The 14703-nt window shown below is 34.0% G+C and overlaps 1 protein-coding gene across 1 annotated transcript in view; it reads left to right on the top strand.

Annotated features, from left to right (window-relative positions):
* LOC142332828 (ATP-binding cassette sub-family G member 5) overlaps positions 1–14703 on the top strand; it is a 190267-nt gene that overhangs the window by 20669 nt on the left and 154895 nt on the right. Inside the window, exon 2 of the mRNA XM_075379451.1 lies at positions 9917–10023. The gene's annotated coding sequence lies outside the window, so the exon portion shown is untranslated. The remainder of the gene's footprint in view (positions 1–9916; positions 10024–14703) is intronic.

The following is a 14703-nucleotide window of genomic DNA, read 5'->3' as shown; positions in this document are numbered from 1 at the left end:
TGATCCATAACGGCGGATTTTTTAAAGACCAAAATCGATCGATAATTCTCTTAGTAATCCTATCCTGCGGTAAACTTAACGAGTGTGCGCAGAAAGAAATTCGCTTCTTTTTCATAGTATCGATTAAGGATTCCAAGTTTTCGTACAGAAATTTATTAGGCGATAATCTGTACCGATTTTCGTGTTTATATTTTTCGTTTAGCGGGTTCTAAGAATCCTGCGTTCGACTTTAAGCAAAGGTTCGATCCTATTTTTCTGATTTAATCTAAATAAAGTTTCGCTCGCGTAAGTAATTACCGGTTTAACCACGGTTTTGTAACGTCTAATTTTAGTGTTAATCGAGAGCGATTTTTTGTAGTAAGAATTTTTGGTTACTTGCAGCACTTTAAATAACTTATTAAGTCTTTCGGCCCCATTTTGTTATTCGTTACGATTACAAGTAATGATCTCTCCAAGATATTTAAATTTTTCTACTTTGTTTTTGTTAGTATTCACAGCATTAATAATTAAAGGATCTATAGCAATCATTTTAGACTTTTCGTAAGAAATTTTAAGTCAGATTTTATTCGCAAGTTCTTCTATACTTGTTATTTGTATTCTGGCTTCTGCGATACTATTAGCTAGCTGTCGTCGGCAAATCCTAGCCGATTTAAATTTAAGTTATCTCTTTCGTATCCTATGTGAATATTTTTTGGATTAATTTTAAACCGTTCGCGCGTCAGAATTTCTAGCGCACGATTAAATAATAAAGGCGAAAGTCCGTCGCTTTGTCTCAGTCCGGATTTTATGTAAAAAGGTTTGGAAAATTCGCCACGAAACTTCACTTTAGATTTTGTATTTGTCAATGTTAAACCGATCATATTTACCGATTTAGGATTCGATCCGAGATTTCTCAGAATTTTTAACATCGCTTTTTTGAAATCAATAAAAGAAATGATCATCTGTTTTTGCTTTCTATTATAAATATCTATAAGTAATTTCAAAGTAATAATTTGATGTGGACAACTGCGCCAAGGCCGAAAACCACCTCGGTAATCGCCTAGCTCGCTTTCTAGTCGGTCCTTAATTCTATTTTAAATAATTCCAGATGAAATTTTATACGTACAATCCAATAACGAAATTCCACGATAATTGTCCGGATTTGTCTTATCGCCTCTTTTGTGTAAAGGATGTATAGCTGTCGTCCAATGTTTTGGAAGTTTTTCGGATTCCAAAATTTTAACCAGAGAATTACGCAAAGATTTCTTAACCGATTCTCCTGCATTTTCCAAATTTCTGCAACTGTTTGCTCTTCTCCGCTCGCTTTATTATTTTTAAGCTCTTTAAGTGCATTTTCTACTTCTTTATAAGTCGGCGGTTTTCTGTTTGATTCTGGCGTTTTAATTTCTGAATTAACACTTATTTCTAGTAAAGCTACAACATTTATTTAAAAAATTTTTTTATAAAACGTTTAGTTTTTCTTTAAAACGAAAAACTGTTTTTCGCTAACTTTGGACGCCATTTTGAAAATGATGCGGAAAAATTAGGGGGTGGAAAAGTAGTTCATTCAATTTTACGGAATTTTTCTTATTTTTTACACGACTTACATAACGGAAGTTAATTTTGGCAAGTAAAAATCTAATTTGATTGGCCTACTTGAGCTCTCCGCTACGACTGCCATTTCATCAGCAAACCGTATACATTCTATTCTTCTTCCCCCGATCTTTTTCCTCTTTTCACATTCAGACAGAATTTTATTTTATTTTTTCGAAACGTGTACACTAAACGGTATTGGGGACACGCAACATTCTTGCATCACTCCCCTTCCAATCCCTATTCATCCAGTCATTTCTTCTCCCTCACTTTTATTCTTTGGTTATAGTACAGCTATTTTATTAAACGCCTCTCTTTCCAATCAATTCCCTTCTTTTCCAAGATTAGCAGTAATTTATCCCATCTAACTCTATGAAACGCCTTTTCTAGGTGAAATAAGAAATATGAAAATCTAGAATTTCATCAGACCGGTTGAATATGACGTTTTTATAGTTTAATAATTTTAGAAAATCGATATTTTTAATGTCGATTTATATTATCGTTATATCGATACATTGTATTCGGTAGGAAATAATTTTAATCGGCCGGATTTTATTTCCGTAGATATCTGATTAAAAATAGAAAAAAAAAATTTATTTAAAAAAAAGTAATTTCGATTTATTTGATAATCCATAAAAGTCTTATGATAATATGTATTTATTATCGATACAACAACAAGACTTACTATAAAAACGAAAGACGTAGTAAATAAAAAAAAAAAAAAACCTATAAAACGAATGTATTCAATTTTCAAGTTTCTACGATCACTTAATGTACGCAAGAATATTCTGTTTTATTTATTTATTATTATTTTTTTTTACTTGACTACGGTACAAACCTTATACGGTTCAACGCATTTTACTTTATATACTATAATAAAAACGTGTTTTTATAATGATTTTGCAATTTTTTTTCTATTAGCTTTTCACTTTGCCGTTCTAATCATTATGATGTTTTTTTCTTGTATAAAATAATTATATATATAAAAATATATATATATATATATACAGAGAGAGAGAGAGCGAGAGAGACAGAGAGGATTAATTTATTAACCTTTGTACCAAATAAATAAAAAAATATTTTATTCTGATCAGTATAGAGAACAGATAAGGATCGTGGAGATATCATAAAGAAAAGGAATTTCCCAGCATTTCCCTGGATGTTTTAAGGGAAACCATCCATATAAACTTAGATCACAAAATAACACAATTAATAATTTAAAAAATAATAAACACTTCATGAAGTTAACTAAATATAAAATAATATCAAAAAAATAATTGACTATTCAGAAGGCATTAGTATAAATTTTTGAGCACATATTTATGTACACGTTGAACAGAGATGCAGAAACTTTTAGAATTTTTTAAATATTTCAATAAATTAAAAAATTTATGAATTAATTCATCGCAAAAGCTTACAAACAATTTGTTGAAATGAAGTTCGTGGGAATACGGAAATGGAATTTTTTAGCGTACGGAATTTTTTAGGTATTCGAACCCGGGATTTCCCGTATAAAAGGTCGATATGTAACAACTTCGCTATGGAGATCGGCGGATTTTATTTTCAATAAATTTTTATACGAAGACCTTTTTATTAATGGATTAAAGCATAATAAGCCTCTTTCTCGCTAGCTGAATTATTGTATTGTTGAATTACAATTCTGTTATTCGGTTTCATTAAAATATTTTTATTTATTTCTTCTTCATGCCAAATATTATAGATTCATAAAAATATTAACACAAGAATCAGTAAAAACTGTGGGTTGTTTCTGAAGCACGACGTACACAACATATCTTAATTTAAAATATTTATCATTTTATTTAAATATAATACTTTTTCGTTTATTTAATAAAATGATTCTAACTAAAGCGCGCGCGCATACCTTATTTAATTTGCGCGGACGTGGCGGTACTGGTGGCGACGGTCGGCACTAACTAAATTAATGTAATTTCACAATTTACACAGAGAAAATTTCGCTTGTACGGCCGGGCCGGCAGACTGGTGTAGCTACAAGGCTTAACGCACTAGGTACCAAGTCGACCGGGAGATCGAATACGGGACCCGGCTAGACCGAGTTACTTCTTTACACTTAAAATATTATTAATTTATTTAATCATATGTGACGTTATAACATAGCGGACGACTACAACAGCATTTTTTTGGGGTGGGGGTGCGATTTGCTGTTATTTTTTAATTATTAAAAAACGTGTCTAAGAAAAATATGATCTTAATTAGGAGAAATCTCGAGATACTGAGGGTGACCTTGATATACAGCCTTAACCCGTTGACCTTTTAAGTTGAAGATATAATGGCACAATTCTTCATTTATCTAAGTAATCTGGTCAGGTTTGGTGAAAATCGGTCCAGTAGTTCTGAAGATATAAGGTTATTTACAGGCCAACACCGAACAAACATACGAACATTAACATCTAGAAAATTTTCATCCGTTTTTTTGGGTTACTTAGGTGTGAAAACGTCAAGATCCGGTGAAAACCCCATATGTCCGATTTGGGCTGATTACAAAACTTTCCTTTCTATTTAGACGGGAAAGTAAAAATTAAAAACTTTACTGTTTTGCAGCATTCAAATGTATAGACACCAAACAGCCGATTTTTATATCTTGGAAACTCGTTCTGGGATTTGAGGAGTCCAAATAGCTTAAAACAATTAAAGCTTAACAATTCATCTTAAAAACGGATCGCCTTCATTGCTGCTATTTAGTGAGAAAATTCAAACGACCAGTTTAACATTTGATTTCATGCAACTCGGTCAGGATTTTTGGTACCCAACGCGAGCCCAAATTCCGATAATTTAAGCGTACAATTCGTGAAATGAAAGGAAATTCATTACGTAATGATGAAATCGTAAACCGTCTATTCTCATCGACTTTTCCATTAACACTGCACCGGTAATCGCAGTCGGTCGCCCGATCTCTCCCACAACGTGTACGTTTGTACTTATCTCTTTAAATGCCGTAACCGATTTTCTCATCGTTCCATCGGACACAGCGTTATCCCTGTACACGTTATTCATCCGTCAATGAGTTTCGGCCGCTTCACACCTCTTGCATTTCAGAAACGAATTACAGTACGAATTTCACAATCGGTCTATAGTCATAGGCAATTTGAACACGCACAGAAAACAGTAAATAAAGACTAACAATCACGAAATGGCGTATGTAGCGAGTGAATGGCTGTTGTTACTCAGTGCAAATGCGCAAAACGGCGACTGCCGCGCTGCAGCGGATATATATCAAAACGACTTGCGGTCAGTCCTGATTGTGGTCTTAATTTTAAGACTATGAGAATCTTGTATAAGAGCGTCTGGGAGGCAATTATGCTATGTGCGGCGCCTGTTTAGGCGGGTAGACTAAAATTTAAAAACTATCGGGATATTTTATTACGGACTCAACGGCTTATATTGCTGACGGAAACGGGAAGTTACCGTAAAATATCACGGGAGGCGAGCTTTGTGATCGCAATCGTGAAACCGATAGACTTGATTGCGTCTGAGAGGCAGCAGCGGTATGTTGCTAAGAAATCGGGTGAATCGACTTCGGAGATAGAACAGCACGGTGTCACCCTGTGGCAGGCCGGATGAAATGAGACAGAGTGTAGGCGTTATACGCGTGATCTTTTCTCTGATGTTAATTTGGGGGACGCCTTTTGGGTACACCCGAGCAAGTATGTGATGCAGTTTCTTTCTGGGCGTGGCGCTTTACGGAACAGATTTTAGAAATTCGGCCTGGCGGACTCTGGTATGTGTCCTCAACGCGGATTGTTGGACCGCGGTTATCATGTGATACGTGAATGCGTTAGGTATGATTTAATAACTCACCGGGTCGGTCTAGTAGTGAACCCTTCTTGGGAAATCAGCCGATTTCGAAGTCGAGAATTCTAATCTTCAAATCTTAGTTAAGGGGGTTACTTTTATACGGATTTGAATACTAGATCGTGGATACCTATGTTCTTTGGCGGTTGGATTTCAATTAACCGCACATCTCAGAAACGGTCGATCTGAGAGTGTACAAGACTACACTTCACTTACTCATCTGTCATTATCATACTTACTTAGTCATCCGTATCAACCTCTGAAGTAATACCTGACGGTGATTCGCGGAGGCTAAACAGGAAAAAGGAAGGAAGGTATGACTTAATGCGCACGGGGTCCATTACTCGGATTGTGACTCTTATCGACACTTGATCTCCGTGTTAATTTAAAAAGCCGGGCCGAGCGGTTGATCGTAGAAAGTTTTATTACATATTTGGTGAAAAAAAGGATCGCTGAAGGGGTGTGATGTTCCGCTTGGACTTTCCTCCTTTGTGTTTGGTTTTATTGTTATTTTGTTTTACGGTTTGCTAAACTGTTTTTTTTCGTTAGTTATATTTTACGTTAATTATTTACTTTTATTGTTATGTTTCGTTAGTGTTTTTGTGTTGTCTTTTATAATTATTTGTGTCGAATTCATTTTTACCTTTCGGGTAGATAGAGATCAGTTTCTTCGTTCTTAGAAAGTCATTCGGTCTTCTTTGAGGCTTGGCTAGATGTGTTTTATCTGGAATTTATGTTTGTAGTGCAGCGATGGGAATTGTGACATTCGCATCGGTCACAGCCTGGTTGAGGTTTGACTGAAAGATGTCATTGCCGAGGTACTGAAGATGACCTCCGGTAAAGCCTGTAAGGGTTAGGTAGGGGGGGTGGGGGTGGCGTGACGACCGAAACCGTGACATGGATGGTATTTTACCCTATGGGGTCAGGTACTTAGCAAACCAGCTGATTTTGAATCGAGAGATTTAAGGATCAAATCCTAGTAAAGGCAATTAGAGTTTTGAATACTAGATCGTGGATATCGGTGTTCTTTGGCGGTCGGGTTTCAATTAATCACACATCTCAGGAACGGTCGACCTTTTCTTTCTTTTTCCTGTTTAGCCTCCGGTAACTACCGTTTAGATAATACTTCAGAGGATGAATGAGGATGATATGTATGAGTGTGAATGAAGTGTAAGTCTTGTACATTCTCAGTTCGACCATACCTGAGATGTGTGGGTAATTGAAACCCAACCACCAAAGAACACCGGTATCCACGATCTGGTATTCAAGTCCGTGTAAAAATAGTTGGCTTTACTAGGACTTGAACGCTGGAACCCTCGACTTCCAAATCAGCTGATTTGGGAAGACGCGTTCACCACTAGACCAACCCGGTGGGTTAGAAACGGTCGACCTGACAGTGTACAAGACTACACTTCATTTTCATTTATACATATCGTCCTCATTCACTCATCCTTATTTATTAGAGAACTAATATAATACTTCATTGTGGATTTATCTAGCTTTTTGAAGTTTTAGTTTTTAATTCAACGTTTAACTATTAATTTTTTGTTTACTTACATATTGTATAAATATCATGTCCGGGCGCTGATAACGACACTTCGTTGTGCGCCCTGTAAAAAAAAAAACAGTTTCCCTTTATTTATCCAAGCAAATATTTATGCAGGTCATTTTTAATCCACGCACTGGCATATCTATCCATTTGTTTTTTGTAATCTATATAATGTGTTATTATGTACTGGTCACAATAGATTATTTATTTATATAAGCAGAAAGCGTGATGTATTAATATAGTAAATATTTTGTGTAAAATATTACTAGTTGTACCGTTTAGTAGACTGAATTTTTTATTTTTTTAAAAATTTTGTAGCGGTTTTTTAAAATTGTAAATGTATTTTAATGGAATTTCTTTCGGTTAGTATATTTGTAAATTTTATTTTTGTTTTCTATGTACGTACAAATCTCGATATAGAACTATTTTCTTGTTTCTACCGGATTATACCATAAATAGGTGTAACCTACTTCAATGAAGCTTTCATAACTAGATTTAGCAAATCTCACATCATTAAATTAGTAATAATAATACGTTTTTTTTTTTTTAATTGAATGACTAATTTGTTTTTTTTTTCATTCATGATGCACATTTATAAAATCTATAATTCCTCCCCGTTTTAGTAAATAAAATAGTACATTTAAAATAAATTTTCCAAGTAGTTTAAATTTATTACGAATGCGGAAAGGATTGTGTTTTTAAATGTGGTATTTTATATCCCTAATCATCCAGAAATACATTTTTTGATCTACTCAAATACTTAAAATAGAGTTTAGTAAAATATTAGTTGCCGGGCGTACCTATAGTACGCCTCCGAGCGGGTTTCGTCTCGAAATGGGATTATTAGGTGTCCAAAATCGATTAGCTTTTGTGTAAAAATATCCTTTTTTGAATGATGAAAATTGATATAAAAAAAGTTAAATTAGAAATTGATAATAACGATCGGGATTTTCCGCTAGTGATCGGTACATTCCGGCGCCTAATTTTTGGTTATAGTTCATTATTTTATGAAAAAAAGAATCATATAAATAAATAAAAAAATTTAAAATCACTATTAAATTAAACGCACTAAAAGGTAAAAAGTAATTTTAGGACGATACCTCAGAATGGATTTTCCGCCTAATATCATATGTTTTCTATCTAAAATTTTCCTTTTGTGTTCTGTTTTGCGCCATTTAAAACGTAATTCTTTAAAAATTATTCTTAAACTATTTTCACTGTCGTTGAAATTATTTTAATTTAGAATTCTTTACAGAGTTTTTTAACTGTTGGCAGCTCCCCTATTTTTGAGTGAAATTCATTCAGAATTCGCCTAACCACATTTTTATTAAAACCATTTAATCCGGTATCCGGCCTTTATTTTTCATTTTCGGTGTGATGAACGAACATTCTGACCTCTCGAATCGAAGATGTTCTACATTTTTTTTTCAGGCTTTGAAACCGATTCTTGGAAACGCGACAGGTAGCTGCAGTTCTCTCTTCACACTTCTGTGAACGATTAAATACTTTTTCTTTTTTTTTTAAGAGGTGGAAGAACCCTATTTACGGGCGCCGAAGCAGTGTCGGACTCGCTAACAGGTTCCGTAAGATAGTAAAAAAGTGTGTGTATTCCTGCGCACTACCGACTAAACCTCCATCCCTGGCGACTTCCTGGGAAGAGCTGGTAAAGCATTACTTCAGAACGGGGGGGTAAATGCTCACACACACATTTAGACGTCAAAGCTAAATGCAAGGCACACACACACACACACACACACACACACACACACAAACACAGAACCACACATAAAAATAAAGTTTTTTACCTTTCACGATACACTTAAATTTAGCCATAACTATTCATACGTGAACGAATTACTTTAAAAAGTTTGAACCACGATAAAAACTTAAAATTGACTTTTTTTTTGTCTTCACTCATTTGACTGGTTTGATGCAGCTCTCCAAAATTCCGTATCTAGTGCTAGTCGTTTCATTTCGGTATACCCCCTACATCCTACATCCCTAACAATTTGTTTTACATATTCCAAACGTGGCCTGCCTACACAATTTTTCCCTACTACCTGTCCTTCCAATATTAAAGCGATTATTCCAGGATGCCTTAGTATGTGGCCTATAAGTCTGCCTCTTCTTTTAACTATATTTTTCCAAACGCTTCTTTCTTTATCTATTTGCCGCAATACCTCCTCATTTGTCACTTTATCCACCCATCTGATTTTTAACATTCTCCTATAGCACCACATTTCAAAAGCTTCTAACCTTTTCTTCTCAGATACTCCGATTGTCCAAGTTTCACTTCCATATAAAGCGACACTCCAAACATACACTTTCAAAAATCTTTTCCTGACATTTAAATTAATTTTTGATGTAAACAAATTATATTTCTTACTGAAGGCTCGTTTAGCTTGTGCTATTCGGCATTTTATATCGCTCGTGCTTCGTCCATCTTTAGTAATTCTACTTCCCAAATAACAAAATTCTTCTACCTCCATAATCTTTTCTCCTCCTATTTTCACATTCAGCGGTCCATCTTCGTTATTTCTACTACATTTCATTACTTTTGTTTTGTTCTTGTTTATTTTCACGCGATAGTTCTTACGTAGGACTTCATCTATGCCGTTCATTGTTTCTTCTAAATCCTTTTTACTCTCTATTACTAAAATTGACTATGTAACAAAATACACGACACACGCCAAAAGAACCGTACGGAGAGGCTGAACAACAGAATTTAACTTTAAGTACATCGAAAAGCTGAAACAAAAATAATGGTTTTGTATTTGAAATATAGACGACATCCGGTAAAGTCCCACAGGACTTGGAACGGAGAGGGTGATGTGGCGACCGGTAACGTCACAAGGGGGTGTCTTCCCGCTTCGGGGTTGTGATAGGGTAAGTGACTTTATGAACGCATTACATTTATATACATTTTTACCCAGTTTTTTTTTAACTATAAATTTTTTGTTTCAGATGAACTAATAAGGGTTTTAATTTATTAACAACCCCTCTTCTCCAACCGGTTTAAAAAACCAATCGATTAACAATGGACTTTCAGTTTTCATGACGGCTAAATAAAGGTAAGTAACAAATATTTTTTTATATATTAAATTAAAATTAAAATAAAATAATTAGTAGTAAGTTGGATAATTTTTTCAACTTTCTTGTGCGAAAATCACTCCCAACCCATCAAATAATTATTTTTAAATCAAAAATTAATTGATATTATCTCATATATAGGAAAATATCAAATTCCAAAAAAATATGAGAAATAAGTCATTATTAATTGGTATATTTTCCAGTTACTTTTTGTAAAAATTTTCCTTAAAGAAATTTTTATTAAAAACTTCTCGGTCAGGGCTCCTCCTCCTGAACTCCCGACGCGTTCGTTATCCTCGTGGTTGTGAGTAATGTGAATATTAAACAGTTTAAAGATGTTTATTAGCGAGAAATCAATTAATTTATCATTCTCCTTCGTTATGTTTACGTTGGTATGGTTATAACAGTAACAGTATTTTAGTTTTACAAAAAGCCCTTCTTGTAAGCCGATGTTTTTGTGTTGTTGAATTAAATGAAAACACCGTCCTGTTGTCTGATTTCATAGAAATAATACGTGTTAGTTATAAAGCTAAATAAGCGGGTAACTACTTCCCTCCACATTTAAAAAAATAGTAAACATGGCATATGAACATGTTATTCTTCATGATGGCTTCGATATATTCCAAGTGTGTTTATAAAATATTTATTTTCTTTCTGTTTTAATGTTTAACAAAATATTAATTAGTAGTAAATAATAATTTTATTTTTTTTTCTTTAAAAGAAGCTGACAACACTGTTATAGGATTTTCCCGGACGCTGCTTCCGGGAAAGTCCTACAAATGTGAGTTGTTTTTGATGCACGACTTAAAAAAAATAACTTAGTTTAAAATATTTATAATTTTATTTAAACGTAATACTTTTTCGGTTATTTAATTTAATGGTTGTACCGCGCCGGGATTATTAGGTTAAAAAGCTTAGTCTATCACGGTCAAAACCGGTAAATAAATTTCACGCTGGTCCATACGGATAGGAACGCAAATTACCAAATCCGTCCACAGATAAAACTTAAAATTTATAACCGATGAAATGCGCCCGATAATAGGAATATATAGCAGCAAGGGACATTGTCCAGGCTCTGCGATCTGTAGGGAGAAATATTCAAACTCTCGCCATTCTTGCGTTCCGTTCCGTTCCAATGGTTGTAACTAAAGCAACCCACCGGGTCGGTCTAGTGGTTAACGCGTCTTTCCAAATCAGCCGATTTGGAAGTCGAGAGTTACAGCGTTCAAATCCTAGTAAAGCTAGTTATTTTTACACGGATTTGAATACTAGATCGTGGGTGTTCTTTGGCGGTCGGGTTTCAATTAACCGCACATCTCAGGAACGGTCGAACTGAGAATGTACAAGACTACACTTCATTTACACTCATACATATCATCCTCATTCATCCTCTGAAGAATTATCTTAACGGTCGTTACCGGAGGCTAAACAGTAAACAAAAAAAAAGAAAAAAAAAGAAAGGTTGTAACTAAAGCGCGCGCGCACATACCGTATTTAATTCGCGCGGGTGTGGTAAACGAATATAATTTCAAAATTTAAATAGAACGAATTTCGCTCATACGGTCGGAAACCGCCGACGCTTATATGGTGTAGCCGCGAGGCGTAACGCATAAAGTACAGAGTCAACTGGGCGATCGAGTTACTTTTTAACACTTTAAATATTATTCATTTATTTAATTCTACCGCTCACTGGTGACGTCACAACATACCAGTAGTTTATTGCATTTTTTTTGGGGGTAGAGGTACGAGTTTACAAAACTTTTTTTTTTCAAATATTGTTATCTTCTTATCGTTAACAAATGCGCCTAAGAAAAAGATCTTAATCAGATGAAATCTCGAGATACTGAGGGTGACCTTGCTCTACAGTCTCACCTCCTACACTTTTTAAGTTGAAAATTTAATAGTATCAACGCCCCGTATATGGAAGTAATATGACCAAGTTTAATCAAAATCGGTTCAGCAGTTCTGGAGATATTAGGTGATTTAGAGACCAACACCAAATACACGAACATTAACTTTTGGAAAATTTCCATCTGGTTTTTTTCTTTTTCTTAGGTGTCAAAACGTCAAAAGATCCGGTGAAAACGTCATATGCCCAAATTAGACCGCTTACAATACTTTCATTCTGTTTTGTTTGTCATTAATAGTGGTCCAGTATTCGATTTACGATTAATCAATGTTTTATTTTTTCTGTCTAGAATTTAAATGTATTTATATATTTATTATTATTATTATTATTATTATTACGAATAATTTAAATAAAATAAATAATAAATGAGAATGCAAATCATTTTTTAAAATATTACGTAATATATAATTGTTATAAAATAATGCTGGATTAACGTAGGTTTGAAAGTGAAATGGATTTTATAATAATAATTGCTTAATACATTTAAATAATAATCGAAAGGTATTTAAAATTTAAAAACCTGTTTTAAAATTTACTTTTTTTATTTTATCTATGAAAGCGATTATTAAAAATATCAATTTTATTTATTAAAATCAATTAAGATGTTGAACGAATTTAAAATCGGTAAACATTTTTATCGAGGCGTATTCAGAACTTATAATTTTTAATCGGAATTTCTAAGCTGAAATAAAAATTGGAGTAAGACAGTGCGATCGTATCTCATCAGTAATGTTCAATTGAGCTGAGAAAAAAGGAATTCGAGAATGGATTAAGAAAATTCAAATACTTAAAAATAGAAATCTAAAAACGGTAAAAAAATATGTGAAAAAAATATATCATTTATTGACGATCTATTAATTTTAACAACAGACAGAAGAGAGGCTTTTTTACAAAACTTGTACAGAATTTAATTCTTAAAAAAGTGATGTACTTAACGTCAATGAACACTGAACGCAATATTTTCAAATTCGATTTTATCGAAAACCAAACACAAATAAACAGTTACGAACTACATTGCAAACGCAAATTTAAATTATAGGCCTATTTCTCTCAAAATAATTTTAACCAAATGTTCGTTTAAATATTCCACGGTATTTTTCATTTATATTATTTAATTTGATATTTGATAAACTTACAGTGAGTATTACATTAGTTGCTCAAAATGTCCACCTCCATTGGCAATACACATTTCAGCGCGTCGTTTTAAGGACGCCGCTGCCTCCTTCAAAATTCGTGGGCTGTTTTTTTTTTTATTTCTTGGGCGACAACCGTGATTCTTTGTAAAAGTTCACGTTAATTGTTGGATTTTTCAGCATACACTAACGCCTTAATATGTCCCTATACAAGGAAATTTAACGGGTTCAAATCAGGGATCTGGTTGGCCACGCTATTGGCCCTCCTCAGCCGATCCATCTATCTGGAAATATTTCATTTAGATGCCGAGTTACACGGCGAAATGTGCTGGGGCTACGTCATGTTGGAAATAATAACTCTTTGAGTTAACGGCGGAACATCCTCTAAAAGTATAGCAAGTTCATTTTGAATAAAATTTAGGTAAGCCTTCCCACACAGTCGACGATTAAAGACGTAAGGTCCGATCAGAATATTTCCAGACATTTATCGAAAACCGATATTGGTAGCTTGATCCTGAGGTGACGTGCGGATTGGTGTCATCTCAAATACGATTAATTCTTGAATCGTTTTTACCAGCTAGTTGTGTTTGGTTTTCAATAAAAACGAATTTGAAAACATTGAATTCAGTGTTTTATGACGTAGATTACATCACTTTTTTTAAGATTTAAATTTTCTAAAAGTTTTCTACAAAACCTTTATCTATTTATTACTTATTTAAGAAAGTTATTTTAAGCTAAAGATTAAAAAGTTGTTTTTTAGACCCCCTAATTTTCGGTTTTAAGTCAGATATCTTAATAGCTAAAGGAGATACAGTTGTGGGACCGATTTTATTGAATTTTTCAAGTCAAAAACCATAGAAAACCATTAATTTTAGCTCTAGATTAACGCCCAAAAAATTTCAGTACGACTTCATTTCACTTGAGTTCCGGGCGAAATCTTTTGCTAGTTGTAACTCGGTAACGAAGCGTTTCTAGACCTATGTTTATATGATCTTTTTTCATTGCTTTGATGAGCGGAATACACCTGTAAAGTACTGCAGATTCCTCGTGAAACACTGTATAGAAGTAATATCACCAAGTTTGGTCAAAATCGGTCTACTAGTTCTGGAGAAATAAGGTAATTTAAAGGCCAAAACTGAAAACGCGTTCGTATGAACATTTTTTTTTTTTTTTTTTGTCTTCAGTCATTTGACTGGTTTGATGCAGCTCTCCAAGATTCCCTATCTAGTGCTAGTCGTTTCATTTCAGTATATCCTCTACATCCTACATCCCTAACAATTTGTTTTACATATTCCAAACGTGGCCTGCCTACACAATTTTTCCCTTCTACCTGTCCTTCCAAAATTAAAGCGACTATTCCAGGATGCCTTAGTATGTGGCCTATAAGTCTGTCTCTTCTTTTAACTATATTTTTCCAAATGCTTCTTTCTTCATCTATTTGCCGCAATACCTCCTCATTTGTCACTTTATCCACCCATTTGATTTTTAACATTCTCCTATAGCACCACATTTCGAAAGCTTCTAACCTTTTCTTCTCAGATACTCCAATTGTCCAAGTTTCACTTCCATATAAAGCGACACTCCAAACATACACTTTCAAAAATCTTTTCCTGACATTT

This window comes from Lycorma delicatula, chromosome 12 (genome assembly GCF_047948215.1).
Source record: "Lycorma delicatula isolate Av1 chromosome 12, ASM4794821v1, whole genome shotgun sequence".
Classification (NCBI taxonomy): domain Eukaryota; kingdom Metazoa; phylum Arthropoda; class Insecta; order Hemiptera; family Fulgoridae; genus Lycorma; species Lycorma delicatula.
This window is presented reverse-complemented; position numbering and strand designations above follow the sequence as displayed.